The sequence below is a fragment of the Lotus japonicus genome, chromosome 2, assembly GCF_012489685.1.
Source record: "Lotus japonicus ecotype B-129 chromosome 2, LjGifu_v1.2".
Lineage (NCBI taxonomy): Eukaryota > Viridiplantae > Streptophyta > Magnoliopsida > Fabales > Fabaceae > Lotus > Lotus japonicus.
Window position 1 is genome coordinate 45,624,252 of NC_080042.1, and position 12,271 is coordinate 45,636,522.

Consider the following 12,271-nt stretch of genomic DNA (forward strand, 5'->3'; position numbering starts at 1 on the left):
CTAATTTATAGACTTTCCAGCGGCCCGCCACACCATGCACATGCGTGGACAACCTGTCCAAAATAACTCCCAGGCCCGTCCACCACGCATGTGCGTGGCCAAGGGGGCACACATGCGTGGGCTTTAGCAAATCCTCCCCTTCATTCACAGAACAGCCACGCATGTGCGTGGCACAGGTGGCGCACATGCGTGGCTCATCAGATTCTTCTCCGAATTTTGTAACTCCTTCTTCAACTATCATCATGGCTCATTACTTGGTCTTCAATCAACTTCATTAGCCATCAAAAACACTTGAAACCTTCAAGGAATCTTAACAAACCATCATTCCACCAATGTAACTCATGGATCCACTCATTTAATCACAATAATTTAGAAATCACCCATTCAATTCATCAAATAAAACTCCTAATATGGAATCAACTCTCATATTCTCTCTAGATTTCAGCTCAAATCTGAACATAAGAATTAACCTCAAACTAAAACTAATAAAAAGAACAAATAAATAAATTAAAAATACATAAACTAATGCAAATGCAATTATGAACTATAAAGGGACTCAACTTGACTCAACACTCAATGAAGGACTCAAAAAGAAGAATAAAGAGGCAAAAGGACTCGATAAACATAGAATAAACCTCGGGTCATCATATAACAATAAACTCTTGATACCACATGATAAGGATATCAAACTCTGTGGATCTAGCTTCAATTGCTTTGGATAGAACTTTGCTTGTGGAGGAAGTCACCAAAGGGAAGAAAACCAAAATTGGAAAGGAATGAGCAGGAAGTGTTGCGCCACATTCATCTTGTGAAGAGGAATGATAAGCAAATTGAGGAGAAGCCACAAATGATCTAAAGAACTTGATCATTCTCAAGTTAGGATTTCCAAGAGATAATTGGGAGAAAGTTTTCTAAATTCACAAATTTGAATTTCAAAATATGAATAATCGTAATGAGAAAAGTAAAAAGGAAAACTACGAATAGCATTCCTTATAAATGCGACCATGTAGATTTAATAGTCCAAGCCCATGATGGCCCAAAGCTTATGCTACCCTCCCATAGGTACACTTTAATCCATTGGAAATGCAAGACCCAAAAACCGATAACCTATATGAACCAGAATACAAATTAAAGGCTAAACCTAATATAAAAGCCCAATTACAAACATATGGCCCTCAATCAACTAATTACAATATTCATATAATTTGACATGTTTACCAGAGGCAAATATAATCACTATGTTTACCTTATTGAAGTTTTTCTGTAAGAAAAATTTCCTCCTCAGTAGGTAAATTGACATGTTCGAGTCGAGAACATTCATATTTTAGTGGGCTAGTTTCCGAGGAATAGTTATTTTCATCCATGAAACTTTGATTGAAGACTTTACTTCAAAAGAATCAAACATTTCTCACTTGAACAAACAACTCGTTAGTATTTTTTGAGGTCAATTGTGGATTTTGTGATAATCACTTGATTGTTAGTAATAAAATTGACTTCAAATTGTCCTTGGAATCAATCACTTATTATATCAAGACTTTTGATTGAAATTTATTTTCGTATGCATATTTATTGTTTAACCTAAAAGCAAATATAGATGTTGCGTTCTCGAAGGAAAATTTCATTCATTTTGGGCTAGTTTTATGGAAAGATCAAAGGTCAAATCATGGGGTCAGCATGCTTCCCTCACTACACCATTTTTCTTTTCACAACTGTTCAAAAGTGTAAGCATAAATATGAAAATGCTTAAATACTCTAGAGATCCCTGAAATTGTGTAGCGTACGAAAATAAGTCTCTGAAAAAAAAATCCTATTCCGGATCCCTGGAATTTTTTTTTTAATCGAAATAAGTCTCTACCCCTGAAAAACCCAGAAAAGCATCATAAAAAACCCAGAAAAAAAACTTTCCTCCTTCTTCATCTTGGCACAGTACTGAGAGAAGATTTGAAACTGGTGAACGAACTCATCCACATATCCCAAAGTCACCGATTTGGAAGCTCAATGTTAACGACGCCGTGGAGGACGACCTGGAAGTGAGAGCAATAGTTGTCCCAGGAATCAATCCATTAAAACTCATTTTCTCTTCTCCACCAACAGATCTGCCTCTTCTCTTCTCCAGCCAGAAACCCATTTTCTCAAAATCCATCACCAACACCCTCTTCTCTTCGTCGACCACCCCAAGATCTGCACAGTCGCTGAAAATGACCTCAACCACGACGACATTGCCGAAGAGCTTGGCTTGCTCTCAGATCTCACGCTCTTCCATTTCAACTCCAACAGGTTCTGTGGGACAAGTTATGGGTTTTTGGGTGTGGGTTTCGATGGGTTGGGGTTATGGGTTTTGGGGCTCTGATTGCTGGGAGAAGAGGGAGAACCAAGTTCTAATGCGGGTTGCTGGAAGAAGAGGGAGAACCAGATTTCACTTGATATTGTGTAATAGCTCTTGAACTTCAATTTAGCAATAAATGATTATTGTTTGGCTATTTGTTGTTGTTGCGCTTAATTTTTGATCTGTTATTCAATTTGTTGAATTCGAATTTGCAATTTCCAATTATAATTTCTCACCCTCGTTAATGCTGATCTGGGACTATTGATGGTTGTTGTTCCTTTATCTTGGATTGTCTACATTTTAGCTAAGTGTTTGTAAGACCTTGTTTTGATGAATATTACTTAATTAAATAATAATTGCGTGATTCAGTAATACAGTTACAGTAGTTATTGTTTTACCTTGTGTGATCCGACGGTAACTGCTAAGTTATTGTTTTTGCATCTTTGGGTGACTTATGTGGCTTTATGTGTTGTTGTGATTTCTCTGATTTAATAATCAATAAAGTCTTGCATAATTAGAAATATTACGTCAAGGTGATTGGTGATATGCATGTGTGCACGAGAAGTGAATTTTTGTGATATTTGCCCTTGCTTGGGTGTGTGTCACGTGTGATGGGGCTTGAGTGAGGAAAGTTTTTATCATTTTTAGTTGATTATATATTCAGCCATTTGTTTAATTATTTTAAAAATAATCAAGAGTTGACTAGGGCCATTTATGGAGGAATTTGAAGTGGAGATGGATTCTAATTTAGGAAGGTTTCAATCAAGGAGTTGATTGAGCATTAATTTGAAATGAAGACCAGGGGATGGTCATAGGGGAAGAGGAGGAGGCTAGGTTTAGTTTTGTGAAGCCTAGGTGGATCTTATAAATAGATGATAGGTAAAGCCAAGGAGAACCCTAGCCACCACAATTTCATAACACACAAGAATTGAGAGAGAACTAGAGGGAAAGGGAGAGAGGGTCGTGAGCTATAGCAAGGGAGGAAGACTTGATCAAGCTTGAGGAGGAACAAAGTGAAGCTCTTGATCACCAAGGAGGAGTGGCCGAACCTTGCTCTAGGAGAAAGACCACTTATTCTTCTTTTTCAACTAGATCTAATCAAGGTGAGGGGATCACTTCCTAGGATAGGTCCTTTACCTTTGATGCCATCATTTTGTATGCTTATTGTTGATGTATGAGTTGTATGATAACATGATCTTGAGAGATAACATGCCTTGTATGATCCTTGCACGGTTTGTGTTGGAAGTAATGATCTTTTCTCTATTCCATGAAAAGCAAGCATGATCTTGTGTGGTGTGTGTAATATATGTGTGGCCGAGAGGCCTATATGATATTTGTCCATGGATTTGTCAAATTTCTCTTCTTGAACACGTGTGATTCAATTGTAATGACCAGATCTAGTATGCTTCCTTTCTTTGTCAGGAAAACGAATTAGATCTAGTATGCATGATGTGCTATGTTAATTTGGGGTAAATGATTTTGGAATCATGAGAGCATGAATGGAAAGAGGAGGCTGGCCGTGAGGCTCTATGAGGGTTTTGGGTTTATTTTTGTCTTGCCTATCTTTCCTTGATACATGAGCATGTGAAATGAGGTTTGGGTTGAGAGATCCTTGTTTTTGGGAGCATGATACATCCATTTTAATCAATATAAGTTCAGATCTTGTGATATATGTTGAGTATGTGATGATGGTCGAACCATCTAAGTGTGTAAACATGATGTTCTTTATTTTTCCCTCATGCCATGTTAGTTGTTGTGGGTGAATAATGCCTTGATGGTTGTTTCATGAGTTTTTACCTCTACTGTGAACTGAGTATTGTGATGTTAGAGATCTCTGTTTTGACTCATGATAATTGTTCAAGATCTAGAAAGTGCTTAACTTTAGAGCCTTAAACTAGTGATGTGAAGTGATTCGCTTGCAAGTAGGGCGATGTGAATCATGGAACGTAGTTCTAAGTGTAGACTATGGACCATGAGAACGATGAGCCGTTAGAGATTAAAACGGTTAACTTGCACGCGAGGGAGAATGTGGTGTCCTTTGTGGCCCATGAGATGGTGGTTAATCCACTGAGACTGGTAGGTGTCGTGACCTATGAGGAGACTGGTGGGTGTCTGTGACCCATGAGGTTGTGAGCCATGCTCACTTGTTCATCTGCGGATGAATGTGACTGACTAAACTTATAGGTTAAACATCTAACCTTAACGATGAACATGATAACTGTTTAGTCATATGAGTTCTATTATTTATTCTTGTGATGTTTTTATCTTGCTTGAGTGTTTTGTTTGAGAGTCGGAAGTGACCCTCTAGTGCGCTTAATTGCGGCCAGATGTCCGTGAAGAAGTCGACATACAAGACCTGGGAGACTCATCTGCATGAGGTGAATAGGGGCATGACTGGAGCTACCGACGGGTACCAGGGCCAGAGTTATGACGACGACGTTGCCAACTTCCGTAAGCTAGACCAGCAGGGGAGGTGGATTGGTTCCCGAGAGGAATGGAGACCCATTGACCCAGAGGGATCTTCGACTACTAAGTCAGAGTCCGAGTCGGATCCTTTAGAGGACACCCCGAGAGAGTGGGACGAGGAGCTAGCTGAGGAGGCACCACCGATGCCAGACCCGGAGATCGACCTTGACGAGCAGGTGGCTATGGATCAGAGTGATCACGCTGAGGATTCCGAGTAGATGCCAGAGAGCATGGAAGAGGAGAAGGGGTCAAGTGCCGAGCTAGAGGAGGAACTTCCAGAGGTGATAGGCGATCCCTGGAACGAGGTTGACCCGTCTGATGATGAGCCGAGGTTCCGGAGCTTTACTGCCAGGGCGAGGCGACAGTTCGAGTATCATTATGGTGGTATCTACAAGGGACTGAGGGCTTACATGGAGGGAAGGTTCCTGGATGACTAGGGTTGGGTCGTGAGATTGTTTTGTTGTTGGGCTAGAGTGCGAATTTGGTTTCAAACTATCTTAATTATCCTTATGTCTTTTGGAAAAAATTTGATGTAATCAGACGCATGTTTCATATTTATTTCAATTGGATATTTAATGGTTTATTTATTTCGAAAGGTTTGCGATATTGAATACTTCCGCATGTTTTGAAAAGGTTAAGTTTCAAGAGTTTTTGGAAAATTTGAACGTTTATTCATTAATTGAAGATTAATAATTTAATCGACAAAAATTCTCTACAAACTTTATGATATTTGGTTACTCGTGACACTCGAGAAATCGGGGTGTTACAGTGTTTTTGTGGCAAGATGTGGGACACGATGTTGTAGCATCTTGGATGTAACATTTGTCCCTGTGGGTCTGTTGTGTGTGATTAATTTGTTTATCTCAGAAGCGTTGGATTCATCAAGTGGTCAATGTAACGCCCCGATTTCTCGAGTGTCACACAGTAACCAAAACGTCGTGAATTTTCGTCGTTTAATTAATTAATCTTCAATTAGTGACAAAAGTTCAGTTTTACAAACTTCTTGAAGCTTAACCATTTCAAACTTGCGGAAATAATCATCAACGTAAACCTGAAACTTTATTAATCGTTGAAAAGAGTATGAAATAAATATCCGAAAGAAAATTTCAAAGTAAATTACATCAAGTTAAAATATCTCAACTAAAATAAAGTAATGGTTCAATGCTTCCAAAACTCGGTACTCTCAACCCAAAAGGAAAAATGGATGTCTCTCAACCCAACCATATCCTTGACCCCTTCCTCTTTATCTTCTTCCTCTTCATCAGGAGTATAGTCGTCATCCGGTAGTGGCTCGTCACGTAGTATCAGCTCCCAAGAATGAGCCGTCGCCGTTATCTTCACGACCATCTACCCCCCCAAATAAACACATAAACAAGTAGTGCAAGGGTCAGGTCGCAAACAACAAAATCATAATCCATATCATAAAGCAGAATAATCATTCGCTTATGAAATTTAAGTTTTATGACAGTTAGTCAGTTAAACTAGCGCATCCTCACATCACACAACCCACCAAAACACCTTGGCCAATCACATACATCCGCAGATGTACAATCACATGGATACGCAATGATCCACAAATCACAATTCTCACGGTGACCGCAGTCAACCAAATCACGAGGATCCACTGATCCACAAAATCTCCCTCGCGTGCAAGCTACCGTTTGTCTCTAACGGCACCATCGTTCTCATGACCCATAGTCTTCACTAGACCTATGACCGATTAATCACATTTACTTGCAAGCGAGTTATAATCTCATTCTCTTTGTATTTAAGGCTCTAAAGTCAGTCCTAGAGTCTTATCAACCTTAACGACAAATAATAAACATAACGACAATAGATATTCACAACACCAATGGGAATTACGGCTAGGTGAGCGACCCATGGTTCCTCAGTCAGGCAATATTCGTATATCATAGATATTCATAATCATATTCACATGTCTTTCACACATAAACCATGCCAAATTCAAAAGGACAACCAACTAAATAGCAGATGGATACAAGTTTTTCTGAATTTAAAGGTCACGGTCGTTTTCTAAAAAAAACAGCAGAAACTACAGTCACTAAAAATGTTTTACAGAACGCATTTCACAACCCAATTTTACGTTTTACACATATCTGGAAAGAGAATTTGAAATCCTACAACTTTCTAGTTCACCACGTTTTCGTTTGAAAATCAGAACTAGGTGATATTGGACCACGAAGGTTTCTGTCCAGTACAGGAAAAACAGCAGGTACAACAGTTACTAAAAACGTTCTCCAGAACTCATTACTAAACCAAAAATTATGTTCTGTATACGTCTGGAAAGCTGGTTAAAAATCCTACAATTTCTTAGTTCATTTCACTTTCATTTGAACGCTACAACTGGGTGATATTGGACCTCGAAGTTCTCTGTCCAGCACAGAAATCTGACAGCGTCCCTTCGGCCTCATATTTCTTTACGAATGATCAAGTCTAGGGTTCCTATTTTGATTCAACCTGATAAAACTCTAAGCCAAGCATCCTCAATAAACATGGTTTTCAAGCACAAAGGTGCAGCAACATACACTTTCACATATCTCACACACAAACATGCAATATCACAACTTTCTCATGAATTTCATGGTAAAGAAAAACCCTAAGCAACTACCCGTTTCCTAGACCAGCCCTTACCTTGAATCCTTGTTCTGAAAAATAGAAAAGAATGCAGGTTCAGAACTCAGTCCCTTGCTGTCCAAGTCCCTTTCTTTCTTCTTCCTCCCTCGCGGTCTCACTCTCTCTCGCGAACTCTCCCTCCTTTGCGCGGCACTCGACGGCGATGATGGGCTAGGGGCGGCGGCTCCTCCTTCTCTCACTCGGCTTCTCTCTCTTTTTCCCTCTGTGTTTTACATGAATATGGTGTGGGTGCAGTTCTGTTTCTGAGTGTGAAGGAAAAATAAGGGTTTTCCCCCTTAATCCCCATGCAACCCGCGGATCACAACCCATGGGTTAGGGTTGTTTTCTTTCTTTTCACTTAAGCCCAAACCCATATCTACCTTGACCCACTAATCACACACTTAATCAGGTCTGAACCTACTTAAAACCTAAACCTTTTTTAGTAAATTTACAAGCAAACTCGGAATTAAAAGAAAAACAATTCAATTAATTCGCTGGCACTGTACATCCCTAACCACAGTCACTAAAACGAGGATATCTCGAGCTACCGAGATCGGAATGCCCTGAAACCACTTGGAAAATTTTCTTAACTTAAAGACCCTCTAAAAATTCGTACAAAGTAACAGCCAGAATCTGTCAAAAATCAAACCTTGTAAAAACCTTCATTTTTATTCAATTTTCCACTTGAATAATATAAAATGAGTTTAGGGCCTTACAGTCAACATGCTAGGGTTTGCTATAACGCTTCTACGCGCTGTATAATGGATATGTCAAGTGTGATCAAATTGATTTCAGCTGGTTTGATCTAACGGTTGTTTGTGGAAGGTTTATCTTATGTTCAAATCTTAGTAGTAAGAGATTTGTTGCTGCTTTAAAAAGATAGACTTCCTGTTTGAGTTATGGACTCTTTGTTGCTCAAGCCCATCGAAGAAACGGCCTGAGGAACTGCTATATGTGAAGACCAAGACCTAGCTGATAGGTCATGAGTTTTTAAGTAGAGAGAATATTAGAGTTTTCTAGTGAGTTCATACTGTGTACTTTGGTGTAACTCTCTTAGCAGCTCTTACTGAATCTGGTTAGGCTAAGAGTAGTTTGTGCGGTTTGTTTGATCGTGTGATCTATCTTTACTCTGATTGTAAGGGATCAATGACTGTGGCAGTGGTTATGTGAGAAAGTGAGAGGGGCTCTCATACTTAGGGGGGAGGACTAAGTAATAAGACACTATAGTAATAGGGAAAATGGGCTATTCATTTAAGACCTTGTGTACTTGATTATTTGATATAGTGGATTATCTTTCTCGGATGAAAATCTTCCAGACGTAGGTGAATTTGCACCGAACTGGGTTAACAATCATGTGTGTTCTTTTTGCAGTTATTTTACATTCTGTCAAATATGTTTTCTGATTGTAATATGTTATACAAGATGTCCTAGACATCGTGTACAACATCTGTCCTTACGTGTGCCAAAATTTCAATCGGCATCAGAGCAGGCACCCTGTTCTGTTTAGGGTAAGCACCAGGGAAGTTATATTCTAGTATTATGGACAACGAAAAGGAATGAGGATCTATCAACATGCCACATATTTTGGATTGGACCAACTATGATTACTGGAAGGCTCGTATGATTGCTTTTCTCAAGTCCATTGACAGCAAAACTTGGAAAGCGATTGTCAAAGGCTGGAAACATCTTGTGACAGCTAATAAAGAGGGTACCTCAACAACTGAGCTGAAACCTGAGGAGGAGTGGAATAAAGAAGTAGATGAGGAAGCTCTAGGAAATTCCAAGGCACTGAATTCTATTTTTAATGGAGTTGACAATAATATGTTCCGACTTATCAACACTTGCACTGTGGCAAAAGATGCTTGGGAAATTCTCAAGGTAGCTCATGAAGGTTATAAGACCCTAATTTTATGATAACTATTATTTATTTTAAATAATTAATAGAGTATGGATTTTCAATGATTGATGATTTTCTTGATTGATATATATGTTTTAATAAAAGATTGGGTTTCTTTTTATTAAAAATGGATTTAATTGATTGATTTCAGTTTTTTAAAAAGATAAGGGTTTTATCTTCTTTTTTTTAAAACCTAAGAGATATGATAAGATTTAGTTTTCAAAAAAAAAAGATTGGGTTTTTTTAGAATATTACGTAATTTTGAATGATTTTTAGAGTGGTCGTAACGACCTAATCTGAAGAAACGTCCTTCATAAGAGTTGTAGCACTCTCTGTTATCTAAATTCTCCCTTTGACTTCATGTCATTCTGACCTCTGTAGCTTGAGTTATTCACGTTTTAGTGAGCAGAGGTCAAGCTGCCCTGTTTTTCACGATTTGCTGCAAGGGTTTGCATATTCCGAATTTTATCTTTAAATTCTAAAGGTTTGAGTTTGTTTTCACAAAATGGGGGTTTTATTTTATTTTAATTAAGAGATATTAATTGAATTGAGTTGGGCTTGGGTAGAAAAGTGTGAAAAACCCTAACCCACTGTGTTGTAGCCGCCGGTGTTATGCAAGGGAGAGAGATGGGTTTTATTTTCTTTTCTCAAGCCAAAGAAGGGAAAAATAGAAAGGCAACCACATACTGTTTTCACGTAAAAAACTCCAGCAAAGAGAAGAGAGAGCTTTTGAGAGAAAAGAGAGAGGGAGAGAGATCGTGAAAGAGAAAGAGAGCAAGGGGAAGAAGAAGAAGCTTGTGAAGGAGATCAAGGGAGAAGAAGGGACTTAAGAAAGGAGCAGGGAGCAAGGACCATCTTCTACATTTTTCATATTTCCTTCCTCAAATCTTAGGCCAAGGTGAGGGCTTTTCTGGTCTTGGGTAGAGTCTAGGTTATGTGATGCATGTTTTGGTTTGAATGCATGAAAAGCTTTCTTGTGATGATGTTTTGTCATCTCTCTAGTATGTGAAACTTTGTATTGATCAAGTAGAGTCCTTTTGAACATGTTTAGGGCCAAGGTTCTGTTTTTACCTTCTCTTAAGGTTGATGCCATGATCTATGAAATCCTTAGATGAAATCATGCTATACTTGATGAATATGTTTGGATCTAGGTGATAGTATATAACATGTGTTTTAGAATGAGTTATTTGATGATAAATATGTTGAAAGCTTGCTGGATTTTTCATGTAATGAATGATTAAGCATGATAACAAGATTTGATGATACCTTAGTCATGGTGGCCGAAACCCTAGTTTGTTAGGGTTAGGCGCATGTGACTTTGTTTTGTCTATGGAGGCATGTGTTGATGTTAGTTGCTAGACTTTGTATTTGATGTGTGAAGAAGCGTGTTGCCATGAGTACTTGATTGAATGGATGATGCCTTGATCGAACCCTATTGGCTCTTTAGGGGTAGGCATGGACTAGGTTTACATGATGATAATTTATTTGATAATTTTTCTACTCTGTGAGGAATGGGACAAAACCCTAAGCCCCTTGATGACCATGATAACTCATTAAGTTGCCTGTGTGTAATGATATTAGTAACTAAACCTAGAGATGTGAACTTCGCTTGCAAGTAGTGAATGTTATGGCTATAATGCTAGGGTATAGGCTATGGACCATGAGAACGATGGTGCCGTTAGAGACAAACGGTGACTGACACGCGAGGGAGTTTTTGTGGATTGACTGTGTGGTCTCCACGTGATAACCATGATTTAGTCATGGGATAAGGATTGACTGTGTGGTCTCCACGTGGCTTGGGTTGACTGTGTGGTCCCCTTGTGTTGTTCATCTGCGGATGATCGAGATTGGATCCAAGGTGTTGAGGTGGTTGTGTGAATGGTGAGGACGTTAGTCTAACTGAACATTAAGTTGCTAACTCTAGAGATGAGTACTTGAGACCGATAATGATCTTATGATTATTCTGTAATTGTTTTATCTGTGATTGATACATGGGAACTGACCCTCTATTATCAGTTATTTGTTTTGTTCTGGGGGGGCAGATGACCTTGACAAAGAGTGTGGTGCGTTCTTGGGAGTTGATACTCTGTGACGAGCCACTACCGGATGACGACTACACGTCTAATGAAGAGGAAGAAAATTTACTTTATTTTCGTTTGGATATTTTACTTTGATGTAATTTACTTTGATTCCAAACATATATTTCATACTACTTCAGATGGTCAATTGGAAAGTTTTGCGATGTCGATTATTTTCCGCGTTTTAAAAAGGTTAAGTTTCAAGAGTTTCGTAAAATTGAACGTTTGTCATTAATTAAGGGTTAATAATTGAATCGACGAAAATTATTTACGAAAATTGTATTATTTAGTTACTATGTGACACTCGATAAATCGGGGCGTTACATTGTGGTATCAGAGCTCCAGTTGAGAAACTAGAGCACTAAGGGTTTTGGGCACACGAGTTTTTGAACTCGTTTGTGTTTTGTTTTGGGTAGAAGTGATTTCTAGATTTCCGCGGTGAGATTTGGGTAGACTAGTTTTGCTAAGATGTTTGCTTGACTTGTGAGATTGTCTGGAGCATCATTGTCATGATGCTCAACCCTTGGAGTCTTTAGACTCTGAAGTCTTATTTGATGTTTTGTGGACTGTGAACCTAGATGAGGAACTCGTGACGGTTGAAAGATACAACCACGACACGATCCATCTAACACACAGTTGGCTTAGGCCATTAGCAAGTGACCCTTACGAAGTTCACCGTTGGCCAATTGCTGGAACTGCATTCAGAATCTGATTGAAGAACCTAGAGTTTCGAGGGCGAAACTATTTTAAGGGGGTGGTAATATAAGACCCTAATTTTATGATTACTATTATTTATTTTAAATAAATAATAGAGTATGAATTTTCAATGATTGATGATTTTCTTGATTGATATGTATGTTTTAATTAAAG